Here is a 24,502-nt window from a genome sequence, read left to right as displayed (position 1 = left end):
CTCAAATATCATCTTCTCAATGAAATCTAGCTTGACTAGTTTTTTTTTTTGACAGCTTCCTTGAGGTATAATTGGCATACAAGGAACTGCACATAAAGTGTGCAATTCCATAAATTTTGACATATGAGTAGACCTGGAAAATCATCACCACAAATAAGATAGTGAACATATCCATCACCGCCCAAAGTTTCTTCATGCCCCTTTCTAATCTCTCCCTTCCACTCCTCCCACTCCTCCCTGATCTTCTTTTCCATCTTTAGGAAAGCACCACTCTACTTCCTTTTCTTTTCTTTTTTTTTTTTTTTTGGCTAACATATTTTTACTAATTTATTTGTTTATTTATTTTTCCCATGTACATCATAATATATGTCGAATTCTGCGTAGATTAAATCATGTTCATCACCCAAAAACTAATTACAGTCCATCACCTCACATGTGAGCCTCATCACCCCTTTTGCCCTCCCCCCTCTCCCCTTCCCCAGTGGTAACCACTAATCCAATCTCCAATGCTATGTGTTCGTTTGTCCTTGTTTTTATCTTCCACTTATGAGTGAGATCATATGGAATTGACTTTCTCTCTCTGACTTGTTTCACTCAGCATAATACCCTCAAGGTCCATCCATGTTGTCACAAATGGCTGGATTTCACCATTTCTTATGGCTGAGTAGTAGTCCATCATGCATAAATACCACATCTTATTTAGCCATTTGTCCCTTGATGGGCATCTAGGTTGCTTCCATGTCTTGGCTATTGTGTATAATGCTGCAATGAACATAGGGGTGCAAGTATCTTTATGCCTTTGTGTTTTCAAGTTCTTTGGATAAATACCCAGCAGTGGGATAGCTGGATCATATGGTAGACCTATCCTTAATTTTCTGAGGATACTCCATAATGCCTTCCATAGTGGCTGTACCAGTTTGCACTGCCACCAGCAGTGAACAAGGGTTCCCTTCTCTCCACGCCCTCTCCAACATTTGTTGTTTCCTGTCTTGTTAATTATAGCCATTCTGACAGGAGTGAGATGATACCTCACTGTAGTTTTGATTTGCATTTCCCTGATAGTTAATGATGTTGAGCATCTTTTCATATGCCTGTCGGCCATCTGTATACCTTCTTTGGAGAAATTTCTGCTCAGATCTTTTGCCCATTTTCTATTTGGATTGTTGTTCTTATGTTGTTGAGCTGTATTAATTCTTTGCATATTTTGGATATTAACCCCTTATCTGATATATGGTTTGCAAATATCTTCTCCCAATTGTTAGGTTGTCTTTTTGTTTTGTTGTTGGTTTCCTTTGCTGTGCAGAAGCTTCTTAGTTTGATGTAGTCCCATTTGTTCATTTTTTCTTTTGTTTCCCTTGCCTGGTCAGACATGGGACTTGAAAATACGCTGCTCAGACTGATGTCAAAGAGTGTACTGCCTATGTTTTCTTCTAGAAGTTTCATGCTTTCAGGTCTTATATTCAAGTCTTTAATCCATTTTGAGTTGATTTTTGTGCATGCTGTAAGGAAATGGTCTACTTTGATTCTTTTGCATGTGGCTGTCCAGTTTTCCCAACACCATTTATTGAAGAGACTCTCCTTTCTCCATTGTATGCTCTTGGCTTGCTTGTCGAATATTAGCGCTCCATAAACGTGTGGGTTTATTTCTGGGCTCTCAGTTTTGTCCCATTTATCCCTGTGTCTGTTTTTGTGCCAGTACCATGCTGTTTTGGTTACTATGGCTTTGTAGTATATTTTGAAATCAGGTAGTGTGATACCTCAAGGTTTGTTCTTTTTTCTCAGGAAACCTTTCGCTATTTGGGGTCTTTTGTTGTTCCGTATAAATTTTAGGATCCTTTGTTCTATTTCTGTGAAAAATGTTGTTGGAACTTTGATAGGGATTGCATTGAATCTATAGATTGCTTTAGGACGTATGGACATTTTAACGATGTTAATTCTTCCAATCCAAGAACATGGGCTATCTTTCCATTTCTTTGTGTCTTCTTCGATTTCTTTCAACAATGTTTTATAGTTTTTGGTGTACAGATCTTTCACCTCTTTGGTTAAGTTTATTCCTAGGTATTGTATTCTTTTTGTTGTGATTGTAAATGGGATTGTATTCTTAATTTCTCTTTCTGCTACTTTGTTGTTAGTGTATAGAAATGCAACCGATTTTTGTACGTTGATTTTGTATCCCGCAACTTGACTGTATTCATTTATTTTCTCTAAAAGTTTTTTAGTGGAATCTTTCAGGTTTTCTAGATATAAAATCATGTCATCTACAAAGAGTGACAGTTTCACTTCTTCTTTTCCAATGTGGATCCCTTTTATTTCTTTTTCTTGCCTGATTGCTCTGGCTAGGACTTCCAAAACTATGTTAAATAAGAGTGGTGACAGTGGGCATCCTTATCTGCTTCCTGTTCTTAGAGGGATAGCTTTCAGTTTTTCTCAATTGAGAATGATATTTGCTGTGGGTTTGTCATATATGGCCTTTATTATGTTGACGTATTTTCCTTCTATACCCATTTTACTTAGAGTTTTTATCATAAATGGATGCTGTATCTTGTCAAATGCTTTCTCTGCATCTATTGAGATGATTATGTGATTTTTATTCTTCATTTTGTTAATGTGGTGTATCACATTGATAGATTCGCAGATGTTGAACCATCCCTGCATCCCTGGAATGAAACCCACTTGATCATGATGTATGATCTTTTTAATGTATTGTTGTTTTCGATTTGCTAGTATTTTGTTGAGTATTTTTGCATCGATGTTCATCAGTGATATTGGCCTGTAATTTTCTTTTTTTGTGTTGTCCTTGTCTGGTTTTGGTATCAGGATAACATTGGCTTCATAGAATGAGTTAGGAAGTCTCCCCTCCTCTTCAATTTTTTGGAAGAATTTGAGAAGGATAGGCATTAAGTCTTCTTTGAATGTTTGGTAGAATTCACCAGGAAAGCCATCTGGTCCTGGACTTTTATTTTTTGGGAGGTTTTTGATTGCTGTTTCAATGTCCTTACTGGTGATCAGTCTATTCAAATTTTCTACTTCTTCTTGGTCCAGTTTTGGAAGGTTGTATGTTTCTAAGAATTTATCCATTTCTTCTAGATTATCCAATTTGTTGGCGCATAGGTTTTCATAGTATTCTCTTATTATCTTTTGTATTTCTGAGGTGTCCATTGTAATCTCTCCTTTCATTTCTGATTTTATTTATTTGAGCCTTCTCTCTTTTTTTCTTGATAAGTCTAGTTAAGGGTTTGTCAATTTTGTTTATCTTTTCAAAGAACCATCTCTTGGTGTCATTAATTTTTTCTATTGTTTTCTTAGTCTCTATTTCATTTAATTCTGCTCTGATTTTTATTACTTCCTTCCTTCTCCTGATTTTGGGCTTTGTTTGTTGTTCTTTTTCCAGTACCTTTAGATGGGCTTTTAGATGCTTTATTTGGGATTTTTCTTCTTTGTTGACATAGGCCTGAATTGCTATAAACTTCCCTCTTAGAACCGCTTTTGCTGTATCCCACAGATTTTGGCATGTTGTGTTTTCATTTTCATTTGCCTCCAGGAATTTTTTTATTTCTCCTTTGATTTCTTCATTGACCCAATCATTGTTTAGTAGCATTTTGTTCCATCTCCACATTTTTGTGGCTTTTCTGGTTTTCTTCCTGTAGTTGATTTCCAGTTTCATACCTTTGTGGTCAGAAAAGATGCATGGTATTATTTCAGTCTTCTTAAATTTATTGAGACTTGTTTTGTGGCCTAATATGTGATCAATCCTGGAGAATGTTCCATGGGCATTTGAAAAGAATGTGTATTCTGTGGTTTTTGGATAGAATGTTCTGTATATATCTACTAAGTCCATCTGGTCTAATGTGTCCTTTAAGGCCAGTGTTTCCTTATTGATCTTCTGTTTGGATGATCTATCCATTGGTGTAAGTGGAGTGTTAAAGTCCCCTACTATGATTGTGTTACTGTCTATTTCTCCTTTTATGTATGTTCATAATTGGTTTATATGTTTAGGTGCTCCTATGTTGGGTGCATAGATATTCACAAGCATTATATTTTCTTGTTGGATTGTTCCTTTTATCATTATGTAGTGCCCGTCTTTGTCTCTTGTTACAGCTTTTCTTTTAAAGTCTATGTTATCCCTTGGCTAACAGGCCAAGGGATGAACCTCAATGGCTCCCACCAGGGTCTGTGTCAGCATGCCTGGACCAGCTCATAACAGTGGCCCCCACCAATGTCTCAGTCTCTGGAGAGGTCCTTCCTCTCACCAAGATGCCCCCAGAGCCCGCCAGGTGAGTCTCAATTCACCAAAGGACAGTCAGGCTTCTCTCTGGTGATTTTAGGTTGCTGCAGTGAGTGAGTTTGTGCGTGGCCCCTTTAAGACCTGGGTCTTTTCGGCTTTTGGCCCATTGCTTTTCTGGGGGTATCCTCGCTGCAGTTAATAGCTTGCAAAGCCAGAAGGTAAGACCCCCATCTCGTAGCAGTATCCTCCCCATTCTGGACCTCACTCCTCCAGGGAGGGCTGTGTACCTTAGGGTGGCTCCCACCTGGCCAGCTGAGAAGCTCTGCTGCTCTCAAAGGTGGCTTTTTTCCTCTCCAGCAGGAATTTCTGCTCCTTCTGCCTTAGTCAGGACTGTCCCTTGTTGTGGGCGTTCTTTTTATCCAGTTTTTAATTTTCAATCTGGGGTAATTGTTCCAAAAATTGTTGTAACCTGGTTGTGCTTGTGGGAGGAGACGAGTTCAACGTCTGCTTACACCGCCATCTTGACGAGATCCCTACCACTCTGCTTTCTTTGTCAATAGATTAGTTTGCATCTTTTGGAATTTTATATAAATGAATAATGCAGTATAGACTCTCTTTTGTCCGACTGCTTTCATTAAGCTTAATTATTTTGAGATTTACCCTTATTTTTGTGTATATCAATCTCTTTAAATTGTGGTTCAATATTCTGCTGTGTTGATATAACAAACTTGTTTATCCATTGACCAGTTGATGGATTTTGAGTTCTTTTCAATTTTTGACCATGTATTACTGAAAAAAAAGCTGCTGTAAACATTTGTGTGAAAGTCTTTTTTTTTTTTATTTTTCTTCTTTAAGATTTTCCTGGAGGTAACATCTGTTGTCAATCTTTTTTTTTTCTTTTTTTTTTTCTTCTTCTCCCCAAAGCACCCCAGTACATAGTTGTATATTCTACTTGTAGGTCCTTCTAGTTCCACTATGTGGGATGCCACCTCAGCATGGCTTGATGAGCAACCAGGATCCTAACAAGCCAAACCCTGGACCACTGAAGCAGGGCATGCAACCTTAATCACTCAGCCACGGGGCGGCCCCTATGCCCAAGTCTTTTTGTAGACACATGCTTCTTTTTCTTTTGGGCAAATACCTAGGAGTAGAATGGCTGGTTCATATGGTATATGGATATTTAACTTTTTAAGAAACTATTAAATTGTTCTCCAAATTGGCTTTACCATTTCACATTCCAGCTTTATAACAGAAAATGAGTTCCAGTTTCTCTACACCCTTGCCAACATTTGGTATGGGTAGTCTTTTTAATTTTAGCTCTCTAATAGTTGTGTACTATTATCTCATTGTGGATTTAATTTTACATTTTCCTAATGACTAGTGATGTTAAATATTTTTTTTATGTGCTTACTTGCCATCCACACGGCTTCTTTGGTAAAATTTTTGCTCTTTTTTTTAAAAAAATTGGGTTATTTAATTTCTTATTATTGAAGTTTGGTATCATATCTGAGAAGTTTTACTAACTTTAAAGTCTCAACAGTTTTCTCTTGTTTTGTTCTAGAAGCTTTTTAGTTTTAGTTTTTAGATTTAAATGTATGATCCCTTTTGAGATTTTTTACCTTAATATAGTGAGTATGGATTAAATTTTATTTTATTGATATTAGTTAAAACACAAAACACATATTAATTAAAACACAAAATAGCTGAATTCAATGTTAGATTTTCTAAAGTTATATTGCATAGGTTAACACGGGATATTAAAAAATATGTTAAGCATTTTTTGTATTGAAACTGACTTCTAGAATAACATAAAAGTGCTTTGAGCCCTACCACTGCACAGGCTCCTGGCAAAACATCTATCAATTCATACTTCCAGCCCCAGGCAGGTGGTTCATCAGTCAACTAGAATAATAACATATAGAGCCCTTGACAAATTCATTAAGAAAGCCATAAAACACCAAGTATTGAAGAGAGTCAACCTGGTTTTGCATATCATAATTCTTAGTCCAGAAATAATTTGTAATCAGTTCGTGATTGAGGAACTTCTCAATTTTGCTATGAAGTGGAAAGGACATGGGCTAATAATAAGGAGCAGGTAAATCCCAACACCATTACCTACCTGTTAGACCTTAGCCAAATTATGTAACTTCTCTGTTCCTGCCTGATTCATTGGACTTGGAGGAGATAACAATTGATTTTGTAGGCAAAGTATCTAGCATAGATTCTGACTCATAGAAGAATAGAGTAAGTATTAGTTCCTTTCTTGCTTGTTGGTTTAAACCAATGGTGACAAAACACAGCAAACATTCATTCTGATTTAGAATTACTCTTCTCTTCTTCTGGTTTAGAGTTATCTCCCATTGAAACCTAGTGCAGCCCTACAATTCTTCTCAAAGCTTCCCTGGCTAGTGCCATGATCAGCCCTGGCATAAGGAGTCAAGTATATCTAACACCTGGGGCTAAGTTATGAAAACGCAGTCCATAGATTACTGCATTAGGGAAACATGGAGACCTTACTAAAAATGCAACCCTTGAGTCCCAGTTCAGTCCCTGGAATAGAAGTTTCTGAGGTTAAAGCTCAGGAATATGGCTTTTTGACAGTTTTCCAAGGTTGTTCTTATGTGCACCATAGTTTAAGAGACACTGTTACTTCACTTGACTTTGGCAAGTATTTTTCTGCCATGATGAGTATAAGACTTAGACCCTGCCATATAGAAGCTCAGAGGGTATTGAGGGAGCAAATAACAACAGGCATCATTAAACATGATAATAAAGCCTATAATAGAAAAATGAATCAGGATCTCTCAAAAATCTAGAGGTGCCCAAAGGTATATCTGTGTGTGTCTTTGAGGCTCTCAGTACACTAAAAATTGAAGAAACTAAATCAAAATTATAAAAAATTGAATGTCACATAATTGTACTATTCACAAAATAAACCCAGAGTTCATTAAGAATATAAAATTTAAAGCTAAAGCAGTTTGGACTGGAGTTGAAATAAAGTAAAAATCTAAATGTGTGATTAATGTCTTTCTTCAATTTTGTCAGTGTATTTCTGTGACAATATAAAGAAATTCATTTGGGGATTATGTCACAAGTCTAAATTTATCCCATGGACAAATGACTCTTTAGTGAACCCTTCACTCCCAAGTGTTAGCTTCTGGGATGAACAAGGTATTGTGGGTTTGGGGAAAGTTGAGAAAGTCTTCACAAAGGAAGGGCAATATATCCAGGTGTTGAAGTTTGAAGAGAAGTTTGTTGGAATGTGCTCTCCATGTTCGGCTTACTGCTCCATGCTCTGATCCAGAGCTACCATACACATGACTTTCTTCTTTGTGTTGGTAAGCCTCTCACAGTTTAGTGTTTAATTTCATATAAGATAATTTGAGAAATTTTCAGATCTATTATCCACTCACTACAGCTCTCAGAACTATTAACCATTGCCATCATTGAACCTGGAATAGGGCTGTGCAATGTGTAGAAGAGTGTTGGCTGGGATCAGAGGGTTTTACGTGTGGAACAGATGCAGTAAGGAAAGCTTTTCAGGCACTGCTATGCTACCCACTGACTTCCCACCACTTCCAGCCCTCCTACCATTTTACAGTGAGACAAAAAGAAGAAACAGGGATTCCTGCTCACATATGGTGGGCTTTAGCCACAGATCTCTATGCCAAGGGTCGTTGTGGTAACACCTTTCATACCCTTGACTCTTCTACCCCAGGTGCTACACAGTGTCCTGCAATGCACCCCTCTAATACCTACATTTTTCGCATTTTGGATTTGCAATCACTGTATTCCATGAGTTGCACATAGCAATAGTATTAGTTTTGTCTATAGCCCAAAGGACATTTTAGCAGCAAATAATAAAGACTGATATACATATACATGTACAGTAAAATCTTGTAACAAGTTTCTACCCAGAGGGAGTTATTTATTAGCCATTTGATTCTGTTTTCCACTGATGACATGATGATAAATGGTTCTGCAGCACAACCTGAATATTTTCAAAAGAAATGTTTCGAATAAAATAAGGTTTTATGAGTTTCTTTCATTTGTTTTTCTCTCAATTGAATATAATAATAAGTCCAATGACAGTCAAAAACATTCTTCTTAAATGAGCATATTTTAATGTAATGAATGCATATCCCACTTCTTTTCAAAAATGGCTAGGTAGGATACAAAAATATAAAGCATTTGGTAAGAGCAAAATTAGGTTAAATTAATAAAAGTGAGAAAAAATAAGTTGGATTAGAAAATGAAACAGTAGAGAGATATGAACAGAAATACATGCCCAAAGGTCTTAAAGTTTTTCATAAAAATAAAACATTGACTGAAATCATATCTCAGATCTTCCTGACATTCACAAAGAAGAAAGTCATGTGTATGGTAGCTCTGGATCAGAGCATGGAGCAGAAAAAGGGTAATACCTATGTGCTATAATATGTATATTCCCTGTAATATAGAAATAAACGAGTTGCTTAGAAGTATAGCTTTTCTAGTTACCAAAGCTGAGAATTTCTAATTTGGAAATTTGGGGTAATATGGTGAATAAAACTCTTACACAATATTGTCACAGTAAACATAGACTCCTGTAGATATTTCTCATCACAGGTCTCCATGAAAGCAGAAGATATAATCCCAGTTTTCCAGCACTCTCCCTGGATATTCTTCCACAGCTTCTTAACATTGCTCCCCTACTTGACCCTTGAAAATTGGGAGTTGTATGTACTAGTCACCTTTCCTTTGCTCTTCACTCCCCTTCCCTGGGAGATCACAGGCTTCCCAAGGCTTCGTAATTACCTAATCTCCATCTTCAGCCCAGACCTGTTGCCTGAGCTCCAAAACTCTTTCACCAACAGTCTTCCGTGGCATTTCTGTATTGGTTTCTCACAATCTCCTTAAAGTCATTCTTTCAAAACTGAACTACTTATTTCCCTTCGAAGAGACTTTGTCACTCAGTGCTCAATAGCTCAGTTAAGTAAACATTCCACCTGAAAAACCATCCCATCCATTGAGTTGCTCCACATAAATGCTTGGGAGGCATACTTGTCTTTTTTTTCTCTCTTTCTTGCTTCTATAACTAATCAATTGTCAAGTCCTACCAATTTTACCTGTTGTTATGAATTAATGCACATCTCTCCAGCTTCTTCACCACCATCTGAGCAGCAGCCAGGGACACCCTTTGTCCAGATTATGATGACATCCCTTACCTGGTTTTCCCACATATACTCTGATCTGGCCACAATCTATTTTCACCAAATAAGTAGCAAGGTTCATCTTAGGGTGCAAATGTGATCATGTCCCTCTCTAGCTTAAAATCTCCTAATAGCTTTTTGCTGTATGATGAATGCAAGATGCATATTTTCTAGTGCCATTGCCTATAAGGCTTTTGAGAACCTGGACTCCACCCCTTTCCCCAGCATCATAACAAACTCCTATTACCTCTATGGCCTCCAGGATTATCTTTTAATACTCTGCAGAGTCAAGGGCTCTCTCAAGAGAAGTATTTTGTGCCTAGGGTCTTTTCTCCCCAACCACCCCTCCCCACCCTGATGCCATCTATTCATCATGCCAATTTTGACTCTAACCAAATGTCATGAGGGAGGCCCTCTAGGAGAAGGTTGGTTCCCCCAAGTTGTGTTCCCACAGCACCATGCTCTCTCCCACCGTGTATCTTTCCCACTAGACTTTAAACTCCATTCGTGCAGAGACACTACAGAGTTTTCTTCATCTCTATAACCCCCATGCCTGCCACATTGCCTGGCATTTTGTCGGGGCTCAAAGTCTTACTTGTTAAATAAACGCATGAATGAATAAATGACTGGATGAACAAATGAATGCCTACATGTCTTATTTCAAGATTCACAAACTATAAAGTGATTAGGGTACAAACCTTTTCCTAAAAGAACATTTTGAGCAATTAGAAACTCAAGCTCTAAGGAGAGGAGCCTAGACCTTCTCTTGTTGGCATTCCCTTCATTTTTCTTCCTTGGTGGTCCTTGGACTACAGCCATGGGAGTCCCTGGTGCCAATTTGTCTCATGTTATAAACTGATGTGCTCCATAAACTACCCATAATGTGCTAGAATATGGCTCCCTAGCTTTCAAGGTCACTGTGAGAACCGCCTGCTTTGCTTACATAGCATCTTTATTATTTACTTGGAGTTATGGAGCCCCACATCAGGAAAAGTTAGGGGTTTGCTCTTCAGAGCCAGATATCTGCCTCTATCACTGCTCACACATGCTTTTTCTATTTGAGGTACCAGAGAGCTTTGCCGCTATATTTCTTATCTGAAACCACCAGGATAGAATTTCCCATAAATCAATTCAGCGAGCATTTATTGAGTGCCTCATATAGACTTGGGCTTCAATGGCCCTATGGAGACTGTCTAGTCAAACTTCCTTGTTTTACTGAGGAAATAACAGAAAGCTGCTGCACTCCTGAGCTCAAATCCATCAAACAATTCTCTATGCATGAAGAAATATAAAAATGTCTAAGATGGTCTCCCTGTTCTCAAAAGGTTAACATTTTTAGGGAGGAAGAAAATCAAACAAGTAAATGGACAATACAGTAATAATACATTTTGACTGCTTAATATAGTGCTTGGTATATAGTAAGCACACAATAATGCCCTCTTAAATGAATAATTAGATGAATAAAGTAACTGATCAATTAAAGAATGCAATATAATATGGTACTTATAAGAGTTTTTCTTTATACTTATGTGACTGTTCATTAATAACTGCTTCCCTCATCTAGATATTAAGTTAAACGTGTAATAAATATCAGCTATTTTTAATTTTGTTTTATTTCAATTGATAACAAAATCAGTGATTTTATACAGTAGTTAAAAAAGTTTCACTGAGATACATTTCCCAAATTATAAAATTAATTATATATACTAATCCACTTTGTGTTTGCCATGTTCCATGGAGCTTTTTCTCATTGGCAGCACCTTACCAGCTTGTGCCAAGCACATATACCAGCTTGCTATTTGCCATTTTGAAAACTATGTCCTCCAAGACTGATCCTCAGACCCCCAAATATTAGCAGTAGATGGTCCCTCTTGGCCCCTCTGTTCTTGAAAGAAAAAGGCAATTTTAGTGACTGCCCTCTCGCGATGGCAAATAGTTTTGCAAAGCCAGCAGCCATCCCAGAATTTCCTGCCACTTCAGCTCAGCCATCTGAACTGAATAACATCTCCATCCCTTTCTTATTTGCTTTCAATCAAGAGTTATATCCAGAGGTCATTTTGAGCTTCTCTGCTATTTAGTCTTACAGAAACTAAACCAAATGAAGAAACAAGATTTTTCTCAGGGTCAGGGAACTTAGGTCACTGTCACTTCCCCATATGAGAGCTAGTTCTGATTTCCCATCTAGTAGTCTTCACAAACTACGTGCCAGACTCAGGATAACTGAACATCTATGATAGATGCTGTGTTGGGGAGACTCTGGACACATCTCGCCCATTGCAGATCACATGTTTTCACTCCACGTGGGTAATATCCCTTTTGTAATTCTGCATCTATCTAGTTTTAGATATTATATTGCTTCTGAGGCCAGCCCCGTGGCCGAGTGGTTAAGTTTGCACGCTCCGCTTCGCGGCCCAGGGTTTCGCTGGTTTGCATCTTGGGCGTGGACATGGGACCGCTCATCAAGCCATGCTGAGGCAGCATTCCACATGCCACAACTAGAAGGACCCACAACTAAAAATACACAACTATGTACCAGGGGCTTTGGGGAGAAAAAGGAAAAATAAAATCTTAAATAAAAATAAAAATAGATATTGCACTGCTTCTAATTTAAGTTGATTGGGCTTGTTTCTTTTGTTTTGAAACTCCAGAAGAAGGTAAGTCAATCATCATTGCTTGGAGGGACAAGAATGGATCAAATACTAAGAGCAGAGTTTTATCACTGAGGATTCAGTTTGACTGCATATAATAGTACCTTAAATAAGATAAGAGTTCAGTTTTTCTCTTTGGTAAAATAAGTCCAGAAACAGTTAGACCAGGCTGATATGATGACATGTCAAAGATAACATCAGAAACTTAAGCAACTTCTATCATTCTGCTCCATCATCCTTAGCACGTAACTTCTAAGTTGCTTCGTGGTCACAAAATGATCACTGCAGCTCCCCCTATTATGCCTACACTCTGGGCAACAGGAAGGAGAAAGTGCTTAGTGGACAGGGTTCACCTCCCAGCTAAATTAGTCTTCTTTAAACAGCTTCATCATAGTTTCCCAATTTATTGAATACATTTTACACTCTCTGGGCTAAAACCTGGGTATGGTAAATGAGTAGACACAGTCTGGTGGTATTACTCAGGGTCAAGCTTTTCTATCACTTCTTCTACCTACACTACTACGGAGCCACCCACTACTTCACAGGCAGATGGTTCATCCCTTTGTGCTCCTCCAGACTCCATTGCTAATATGGTAAAAGGGAGTACAGCACAGACCTCTGTGATCTATCTTACATCTTCTTTCACCTACCGTTTTACACTAGACGTTGTCTCAGCAATCAGCTGTGGACAGGTGTGATGTGACTGCACCTTGTTTCTGCTGCACTGTGTAAGTCTTGCCCCAGGACTTCTAAACCTCTGCAGCTTGGGAATTCCTAGAAATGCACTCAGCTGTTCTGATGCATGCACCTCCCTGGAAGTACTGGAAAGCCACCATCCCCTGGGGAAATTCTTCGTAAAGGGGATTGAGAGCTGGGGATAATAGTAATCAGAGTCTCCAGTGGGACTGAGCCCCAGTGTCCATCAGTGATCCACCTGACAGCACATCCTTGAAGGGGCTTTCCTCCCCCTCTGTCTCACACTTCCTAGTCCCCTCCTCTTTCCCTAGGATCTCTTCCCAAAATAACTCCCCTATATCAAGCTCTCAGGCTTTTTTTTTTTTGGAGTAATCTAGGTTAAGATCAAGACCTAGAGGAACATAATAAATCTATTTTCAAGAAAATAAGCTAGCTTAAATTGCTAGTTTTCTACACAATTAGAATTTTTACTCAAAAATTAGAGTATTATCTCACTTTTTCTCTTAGTATTCCTTTGATAACAAACATACACTCCATAAAAGACAGCATAGCATAACACTTAAGAGCATGGACCCAAAATTCAGGCAGACTGTTTCAATCCTGGCTCTATCTCTTACATTTATTTGACTTCTCCATGTTTCAGTTTCTTCATTTGTAAAATTTTAAAAAGACAAAACCAAATCTATTTCAGTCAGTTTTAAGATTCAGCTTTTAACTGAGGCTGAAAAAATGAAAGCGAATTGTTCAAGGTTCCATGAGATCTCAGACCTCCTGCCTCCCAATCCAGCCTGGCAGACACCAAAGAGAGGAGATTAATAATCCTCTGTGAATTTTTTTTTCAGTTTGTACCCTGTGAGGGATTCCCCAAAAAGCATTCTAAAGTGAAAATTCTAGGATAACAATGGCAGTACGAGGGTCTTCTCACTTCCTTTCTAGACTAGGTATAAAATAATTTATTCTGTAGCAGTCTGTAACTTTTAGGGTTTATAAGGCACTTTTGATACACATCATCCTATTTAATCAACACTTAAACCCTGAGAAGAATACAGGTTGAGGGTTTTAATCTCCATTTAATAGATTCATTCACTCAGACAGAATTTATTTATTCATTCGCTTGTCTATTAACATTGTGTGTCCACTATGTGTCTAACATTGTGATGGGTGATGGGAACATATGAATGAGCAAATCACATCCTCTACCCTGGGAGTCTTCCCAGTCTAATGAGAAAAATGGGCATGCAAACAGATGAAGTTGAACTCAGGTGCTCTGGACAAAGCAGCTATGGGATACCTCCAGGATACAAAGAATGAGGTAACCCTACATGAGATTAGGCTGAGCAGGAAAACCTTCAGAAAAGAATGATGCTTGCTTAGTTTTGGGAGATGAGAGCTTTTCACTAGGTAGTGAAGGACATTCTTGACCAAGAGAACAGCATGAACATAGGCATAGAGAGATGGAAAATCTATTATTTGGGAACCCAAAGTACCAGTGTATGTTTGAATTATAGAGTGCAAAGCAAGGAGGAGGAGAAAGAGATGGCAGAGATTGATGAGGTAAATAAGAACAGCCCATAGTGGTTATTTTATAAATAGTTAAAGGGAGACAGTAATATGTGTAATGGAGGTAAATATCACAATCTGATTTTTATTTTACAAAGTTCACTGTGGCTACAACAGGACTTTTGAGAAAGATGGGAGGCAAACAGATCAGTTAGGAGGCTGTCCATTTATGCAGGAAAGAGATGATGAAGGCACGAATTAAGATAGTGCAAGTGGGATGGAGAGGAATGGATGCTGGAGATATTAAAAGGATGGAATTCTTGTCCTCAGTCACTGATTACATGTGGAGGATGAGCCAGAGGAAGAGTCCAAGATAACTCCATGTTTATATCTTGGACAGCTGAGTGCATGCTGTTGCCGTTGATTTATAGTGGGACTTTAAGATGAAGAACGTGCTGAAGCAAAAATATTAGCCAAAAACGTAGACATGTTGAGCTTGAATTGTCTGTGGACATATGCATTCACTATTTGATGAGTTGGTCTACAGTTTGGACAGTTAAGAGGTTGGGTTAGAAATCCAGATTGGTGGTTCATTAGATGAGACTTTGGATTTTAGACTTGAAGTGATGCTGGAATGAGTTAAGACTTTTGGGGCTGTGGGGACAGAATGAATGAATTTTGCATGTGAGAAGGACATTGCTTTTGGTAGGTCAGGAGGGAATGCTATAGATTGAATGTTTGTATCTCCCCCAAAATGTATACGTTGAAACACTAACCCTTAATGGGATGGTATTAGGAGGTGCAGCCTTGGGGAGATGATTAGCCTGTGAGGGTATAGTTTTCACAAATAAGATTAGTATCCTTATCAAAGAGACCCCAAAAAATCTCTTGCCCCTTCTGCCTTGTGAGGACACAGTGAAAAAACAGCATCTATGAACAAGGAAGCAGGCCCTCACCAGATATTTAATCTGCCAGTGTCTTGATCTTGGATGTCTCAGCCTCCAGAACCGTGAGAAACAAATTTCTGTTGTTTACAAGCCAACTAGTCTACAGTATTCTAAGACAAATTGTTTCTGCATGAAAACTGTATCACTACACCTTTTCATCATTAAGAAAGTGAGTGGTCATTCTGTATAAAACATTTAAGAATATAACAATATTTATACCATAGTAATAGCAGCTATACATATTAATAGCAGCTAATATTACTGCATATTTAATTTTGTCAGGCACTGGCTAAGCACTTACATGCGCTTTCTCATTTAAACATCACAGCAACCCTGTGAGAGAGATACTATTAATATCCCCACCTCACCAATGAGAAAATCATGACATGAAGAAGTTATAAACTGTACGAAGTTCTATAGCTGATAAGTAGCAGAGCTGAGATTTGAATTCAGGATTATCTCCCTTTTCAATCTAAGCTTTTAACTTCTTTGCTACAGCAACCCAAGGGCAGGACTGACTGGTTCCGGGGGTAAAGGGGTCATTTCACACTTGCTCATTGGTGGGTTCATTATCTCTGAAACTCTCTTAGCAACACTGATAGGCTGGTGTTATTCTTACTCCCATTGTGGGGATGATGCAAGCAATGATCAGAGGAAAACCAACTTGTCCCAGAATGCATATCAGAGAAAGAAAACAGTAAAATGGCTTTGATCCATTTCTGAGTTTCAGTTAAGGCCTCCCAACTGAAAACCATCTGTGCAGAACTTGCCAAGTTGGTGTTGCTAAACATAGCCCGTTACCTACCTTCGGGATGTATAAGGCTATGTAAAGAAGAATGCACCAGGTAAAGAAGGTCAAGGAAGCAGCTTTGTAATGGAGACTTCTAGGAGAGTGCTGCTATTGGAATGTAATGCTTTTCCTTTCCCTTTTCCATGGGGTAGGGTGTCTTCCTCTACTCACATGCTCAGCCTAAGACTTAAATCAAGTAAGGGAGGCGTCAGAGAGCCATTAGACAACTTAACGTATGTCTTGAGAGACAAAAGGACTGGATCTTAATCAAGCCTAAAGAAAAACAAAACGGCACTCTAAAAGAGAAGAAGCTTGCTGGGTATACCTCATAACAACAGAACAAACAGAAAGAGGATTCCATTGAGAACGTCTGCACATCCAGATTTTGGATAATCTTCAAGGGGTATCCTTCCCTTGGGCAGAATTATTGCAAGAATTTATTTCCTTGCAGTTGTAAAACTGAGGGCCCCAGCTTCTTGCTGACTGTCAGTTGGAAGGTGCTCTCAGGTCCTGGTGACATGGGACCCCCAACTTGTTTACTTATATCTTCAAAGTCAGCTGTAGAGAGAGTCTCAAGAGCAAGTCTACTAGCAAGATAAAATGCTATATAGTGTAATATAATAATGGAAGCGATGCCCCCTCACCTCCACTATATTTTATTGATTATATACAAATCATAGATCCTGCCCATACTCAAGGGGAGGGGCTTCTATAAAGGCATGAACACCAGAATTAGCTCATCATTGAGGTCACTTTTGGGTCTGCCTGCCACATGGCCTCTTATCTTTGAGTTCAGCACTATAACTTATTTTGGCCAATGACAAGTGGGGAGAAGTATCATAATGCCAGCTCCAAGCCTAGTTATTAAGAGCATCTCATATGGTAACTGTCCTCAGTTGTATCTGCCATCATCATTAGAACATTTCCTGAGTAATCACTTGTCCAAGGAAAATGAGAGACCCATGGAGTAGACTTGGACACAAACTGCTTCTTGGAGCAAAGTTGAGCCCAGATCAGCTAACCCCCATCGATTCACAGGACTGTGAGCACTAATAAATATTATTTTAAGATACTGACTCTTGGGTTAATTTGTTATGCAGCATTGTTTTAGTACTAGCTGACTACTATAATACCTGCATGAAAATCTAAATGCTCTGGGATCTTCCTGGGATTTCATACTGAAGGGTAGAAGAAATTACTACCAAAGAGCTTATGAGATACTGATGAGAAAAGGGAATATTGGTTTCCTTTTTTTTCTGTTATCTAGTCAGTACTTGATTCATACCTATATTTAAAGCTAGCACTCAGGAGAAGGGATGGGGATGGGTTTGAGAGGTTGAGAAGGGATGGGTATATTTATTGAATGACTTCCGTCTATTACGTTCTATATGAGGACGCTTCCGTGGCACAATTTCACTTTGGGTTCAACCATCCTGCTGGTTGGGTCCTATCAGCTCTTTTTTTCAAATGGGGAAACTGAGTGTTGGAGGTTCAGTAATGTGAACATTGTCATTCCAACTAGTCAGTGACTGAACGAGAATTTGACCCCAAGTCTGAAAAAATTCTCTGTGTATGTCTCTACGTGTTAAGACAAAGGGGAGAATTCAGCAGTTACTAGGATAGTTCAGGACAGCCCTCACCTTGCAGCCTACTCTTTTCCCCTTACATAATCAACTAAGGAAAAGCACTGGGACTGGGGAGGGGCTTGAATTGGGCAATATGTGTGATGGCTAAGCAAGTGGATTCATAGTCAGAAAACTTGGATAAAGAATCTGGTTCTATCTCCTTCTAGTGATGTGAACTTGGACAGATTATTTAACCTCCTTGAGCCTCAGTTTCTTTAACTGGAAAATGTGAAAATAGATGGAGGGGGATAATCATTTTTATCTTACAGGGCATTTTGAGAATAAAATGAAAGAATGCACTAAGCCCTTAGCCAAATGCTTGGCACACACTAATGCTCAATACATTATTATCACAATTATCTAAGTATTCTTTGTCTATTGCCCAAAGTCAACAGATAACTGCTCATCTTCCTATTTTCTTAATGTTTAGGAGATGCGAGATAATATTGATTTCTAACTGCACCCCAGTCAGTATAGCTTTTTCCATATTTAATTTCAATATTAAGTAGCCACATTGTGACTTAAAACCATCTCTTCTGTTACTAACTCTTGGCTATTTCCACTAAAACATGCTCTATTTTATATCTGAATAGCAAATAGCAGTGCTGTTTGACCAAACCATAGTCATTTCATGATGATATACAAATGCCTTTCTCTTTCAAAAAAAAAAAAAATTGTGGGGGCTGGCATGGTGGCCCAGTGGTTATGTTCACACCTTCTGTTTCACTGGCCTGGGGTTTGCTGGTTTGGATCCTGGGTGCAGACACACGCACCACGTGTCAAGCCATGCTGTGGCAGGAATCCCACATAAAACAGACAAAGATGGGCAAGGACATTAGGTCAGGTCCAGTCTTCCTCAGCAAAAAGAGGAGGATTGGCAGCAGATGTTAGCTCAGGGCTAATCTTGCTCCAAAAAAAATTGTGAAACTGGTAGTAAAACAGTGTAATGGAGGGAGAAAAAAACAGGGGCCTTGGAGCTAGACAGACCTTGGTTGAAATCTTACATTGTCTTCTTCAGTTTTCTCATCTGTAGTAGGAGATAATAGCATTTACTTCTCATGTCATTCTGGGAATTAAGTGGGATAACGTGGTAAGTGTGCATCACAGTAATGGATGCCTAACAGGAGTTCAGCATATCCTTGTTTCTATCCCCTGCACCTCTTTTCCTTTGAATCTACTTTTGTTGCAGAGAGGAGGGACTTCCTAATCCGTCGGGCCCAAGAATTCCTGAAAGGTTCCACTTGAGAGGAAGATTACTTAAGTCAATGTTAATAAGCTTAAAGGGAAAGAATGAGAGAGAAAGAGAAGAAGGAAGGAAGGAATAAAATTTATGATAAGTGGGAGAGAAAAATCTCTTTATTCACTCATTCTGGTTGTATTTTTGGGAAGCAGGTTCAACTTGCTTTGGACAGTGGAGAGCCCATCCTGCTGCCTTTAAACAAAGCTTCTGAGGAGTCCTAAAATATCAACCACCAGCGAGATGTTTATCTGAGAGCTTAGGGGGGGCTGAAAAAATAAACACTTTGAATGTATTTGGTGTTAGAGTGGAAGGCTCCAGGTCCCTCTCTTTCTACTTGTGGAGTCCCTGCCACCACTTTGCAGCCCCCAGTATCTTAGAAGGCCTGAACTTAGACCCTGAGTGGAAGGGAAAAGTGTGTGGTGTTTGTACAGCTGAGAACAAGATGAAAAACCCCAGGCCCCCTCTCACACCCCATTAGACCCTGAAGTCCATGGAGTGTTGCACTCAACACATAAACACTCTGCTTGGGGAAGCCGTGGTCAGGGTGTGAGAGGGAGGGTCGCCGTCTCAGGGAAGAACAATGGCATCTCTGTGAGGAGGCAGGCATCCCTGTTCTGTAGCTCCTCGGCCCAGGATGCATTAATCATTACTCCCACCAGGAGAATTTCAGTAAACCCCAAGGCCTTTTGGGATTGATAATGGGACAAGAGGTAAGAAGGCACCCAATCAGAAAATAAACACTCTTGGGCTAAGGCGTCAACATCCCTCTTTCCTTTTCCAGGGTGGCAGAGTGAGAGAAAAAAGGAATACAGAATAAACAATACTGGTTCCAAGATAAGATCCTACCATAGCTGGTTGTGGCACTATGGGCAGCGGAAGTTCTCTGGCATTTCTGCAACCCCACACCTTTGCCTCGGCTCTACCTGCCAGGAATGTTCTCCAACCACACACGCTTTCTCTCGGGCATATTCGTACTCATCTTTCTAGACAAAGGTCCCATGCCCTCTCCTCAGAGATGCCTTTTTATCTCCCAGCCTATGCGTACTTATCCACTCCCTCCTCTGTGTCCCCACAGCATGCCACGATCAGGCTTTTACTAAAAGGCTTTTCATGGTGTATTGGAATTTATATGCCTGCGTTTCTCCTCTGCCTCTCGGTAGATGACCACGTATTTCAATTTTCTGAGGTAATATAGACTGTGAGGCATGAACCCACTAGTTTCCCGCCTTAATCTCTGAAATAGCAGCTCTCCACATTCACTAGTATCCTTATAAAGAGACAGAGATTTGCAGACTCCTACCGACTGAATTGTGTCCCCCCAAATTATTGTGTCCTCCCCTTACTTCCAATGTGATGGTATTTGGAGAAGGGGTCTTTGGGAGGCGATTAAGTCAGAAGGGTGCCCTCACGATGGGATCAGTACCCGTCTATATAGAGACACCAGAGAGCTTGTTCTCCCTCTGTCAGTGCAAACAAAGAAGTCATGCGAGTACACAGCCAAATGGTGGCCACCTACAAGCCAAGAGAAGAGGAAAAAGAATGAAATCCACCTTGCTGGCACCTTGACCTTGGACTTCCTAGACTCAAGAACTGCAAGAAATAATTTCTGTGGTTTAAGCCACCCAGTCTATTGCATGTTGTTATAGCAGCCGAAACTGACAAACAGACACAGAGACATACACATGGGGAAGAAGGCCACTTGAAGATAACGGCAGAAATTGGAGTGATGCAGCTACTAGCCAAGCACTTCCAAATACTGATATCAACCACCAGAAGCTAGAAAGAGGCAAGGAAGGATTATTCTCCAGAGCCTTCAGGAGTGTGGCCTTGCCAACATCTTGATTTCAGACTTCTAGCCTCTAGAACTATGAGAAAATAATTTTGTTTTGTTTGTTTTTCTTGTAATCCTTTTTATGGCAACCACAGGAAATGAATGCAAATGTGAATCCCTCTTTTTGCCTCTTGATTTGACCTACCTTTTGGTCCTTCCTGTGTTCCCTGGGATCTAGGACTAGAGCCTGACTTAACGTTTCCCTTCTGCTAGCTCCTTCCCCATAACCAATATAAATGCTGGATTCTCCCATGTTTAAAACAGCAGCAGCACTGCCCTTCTGGGTCTCTAAGTCCCTGTCTAGATGAAGGAATAAGCCTCTCCTTTCCTTCATAGCTAAATTCCTCAGCATAAGAGACTGCTCTTGCTGTCTCCAGTCCTCAAATGCTATTCACTCTTCATTCTTGTAAAATTAGGATTTGTCTCCACTTTTACACTGAAATTCTGCAAAAGTCATGAATTGTCAAACTCTATAGTCTCTTTTAGCCTTTACCTTACTCTGCCTAAAATCTACCCATCTCTCTTTTTCTCTTAATCTGTTTAGGCTGCTGTACTAGAATAACACTAGAAATACTAAAAAATACTAGAAACTGGGTAGCTTAAAAACAACAGAAACTTATTTCTCACAGGTCTAGTGCTGGAAGTCTGAGATCAGAGTACCAGCTTGCTCAGGTGAGGGTCCTCTTTCAGGGCACAGACTTCACCTTGAATCATCACATGTCAGAAGCTCTGCGAGATCTCTTTTACAAAAGCACTAATCCCATTCATGAGGGCTCTACCATCATGACCTAATCGCTTCCCAAATTCCCCATCTATTAATAGTTGAGGGTTAGAATGTCACCATTGGGTTTAGAATTTCAACATATGAATTTAGAGAGGAGACAAACATTCAGACCATAGCTCTTTTCCTTGGCTTCTGTCACATCACTTTTACTCCATCTACTTCTTTGCTTGTTTCTTCTTACTGTTTCTGGGCTCTGTTTCCTCTACCCTACCCTTACTGCCCATATGGCAGAGAGTATTGACCTCAGCCTTCTTGCCTTTTTACTCTCTATATTTTTTTCAATCAATCTCATCTCTCCGATATCTTCAATAACCATCTATTTATTGATTAATCTCCCTATCAAATGGTCATTTGGCCATACCTTTAGTGCTCTTTCCTGAGCTGGTGTGCTCACTCTTTTCAATATGGGTTAGCTGAGAATGTGCCAAGTCTTTAAGTTCTGCTTCCTTTTTGATTAATAATTCCATCTTTAAATCATTTCTCTTTTCTTATACTTCCTTTAGGCAGCCCAGAAGACTCAGACTGCTCCTTCAACACTTTGCTGAGATATTTGCTCAGCCAAATACCCAACTTCATTGCTCACAAGTTCTACCTTCCACAAAACACTAGGAGACAAACACAATTCAGCCAAGTTCTTTGTCATTTTATAATAAGGATGGTCTTTCTCCTATGGCCCAAGAGCATGTTCCTTATTTCTGTCTGAAACCTCATTAAAATGGCCTTTGTCTATATTTCTACAACAGTATGTTCAGGATTACTTAGGGATTCTCTGAAAATATTGAAAGTTTCTCTACAGCTCTCCTTTTTTCTTTCTGGGCCTTCACCAAAATGCTCCTTAAGGGTGCATTGATAGCATTGCAAGCTTTTTCTAGAATGCACCCCAAAACTCTTCCAATCCCCCTCCCATTACTAATTCCAAAGCCACTTCCACACTTTTAGTATTTGTTACAGCAGCACCCCACTTCTTGGTGTCAATTTCTGTCTCAGCCTGTTCACGCTGCTGTGACAGAATACCGTAGACCAGGTAGCTTATAAACCACGAAATTTATTTATCACAATCTGGAGGCTGGGAAGTCCAACGTCAAGGCATTAGAAGATTAGATGTCTGGCGAGGGCCAGCTTCCTTATTCATAAATGTCGGTCTTTTTGCTGTGTCCTCACATGGCCAAAGGGGTCAGGGAGTCTTTTTTATAATAGTTCTAAACTCATTCATGAAGGCTATTCTCTCATGACCTAATCATCTCCCAGAGACCACCATCTCCTAACACAATCACATTGAGGGTTAGAATTTTAACTTGTGAATTTGGAAAGGAAAAGAATTCAGTCCATAGTGATATTCATTCCAAAAGTTTTTTGAGCTCTGTTTTGGGCACTATTAAATTTCTGGAATACAAATATATTAACTACCATGTGGCATTACACAATGTACTGGGGAAAACAAACCCATGAAGAAACACCAGTGTAGTGTGATAAATATTACGTAAAGTAGGAGCACAGAGAAGGGAGCTATGACATGCAAAATATAAACAAATGCAAAGATGTGTGTTGCTTATGGATAGAATATTTATCTCTTACATTTGCCCAAGTTAGCTAAATAGTGTCACAAAAGATTATAATACCACATGGCCTTTCAGCTGGTCATGACTTTAGTCATCATTCATTCTAGTCTTCTCTTCTAGAAGCAAAAAATTACTTGGTCTGGAATAGGCTTGGAAAAATGTTAGGGAAGAACTGGAACTGAGCAAAACTGAACATGTGTCTCAAATCTTAATACACTCAAAAACGAAAAAGACTATTTGTAGGAGAATCTCATGCATTAGGAGTTAAAATTCAATAAAAAATCTCTACTATCACTTTAAATTTAACCATATGATTTTTATAAGAAAAAGGACATTAAAAACAAAATCTGGCAGTATTAACCAGCATTTGAAGCACTTACCACATACCCTGCCTGGCATTCTCAGAGATCATCTAGCTTTCTTTCTTTTTTGTTTTTTTTTAACATTCCTTATGTTACATTATTTTAGAATGTATCAGGAATCTAAAACCATTTCTACATAAATAGAAATTATTAAACTAAAAATAGGAAATAATCAGCTTTGTTAGGTTTTTAAAAACATGTGCTGATTCTCTTTAGTGATAAAAAATTACATCAGGAATACATGGAAACACCCGTGGTTAGATACACCACTCCACTGATAACAGCAACTTGGATTTCAGTGTTAGCAAGACTGGCACATACAAGAGTTTTTCATAGAGAATGGGAAAAATTCAACATTGTGAATAACAACCATCACCTGAGCTCAAGGGCACTGCCTGCTCTTTGATCACCCCAATAGGAAGATGTCATTCCTTATCATCTATAACTCAAACTCATAATGGATAGCATTCTCAGCAAGCCACCTCAGATTACGCAGATGCCCTATTTACCTGTAGGTCTTATCTTCAGATCACGTGCTAAACACAGTCCATCAGCTGTGGTCAGACTAGCATGCCCAATCTCTCTCAAGGGACAAAAGGCAAAACACTCTAAGCCAAAACAAACCAAGCTCTGAAGCCACAACACCAGGACAGAGCCTTTGGATGGGAGGTGCAATGGATGCATCAAATTCTTTAATCATCCTCGAGGATCCTTGGAGAGCTCTGTAATATCTTGTGACCCGTGATGGAAGGATAGCATTTTATTTCCTCTTAGATTTTCCACAAAACAATGTAATTTTTCTAAAAAGTTGCCCTAGAAGTTTATCCAGAACTTTTGCTTTAATCAACTCAAAATTAACTTATATTTTAGAGACTGCAGCTCCCAATGACTTACAAATAAAATTACTGCCAACCCTATTCTTTGTTTGATAAATGGCCCAAATTCAGGAGGAAAAAATAAATTGTTTTGAAACAGTGTATTTAAAAATATATAATCTTTTATTCCCTAAGGAACAATTTAGAGCTGACCAAGTACATTGTGTACAATATGTCTCTAAATTTTGAACCCATGGGAGTTTCCAAGAAAACCCAATACCTGTGTTT

This window comes from Equus quagga, chromosome 3 (assembly GCF_021613505.1).
Source record: "Equus quagga isolate Etosha38 chromosome 3, UCLA_HA_Equagga_1.0, whole genome shotgun sequence".
In the NCBI taxonomy this organism is placed as follows: domain Eukaryota; kingdom Metazoa; phylum Chordata; class Mammalia; order Perissodactyla; family Equidae; genus Equus; species Equus quagga.
The sequence above is the reverse complement of the archived record's forward strand: the minus strand, read 5'-3'. Positions refer to the sequence as shown.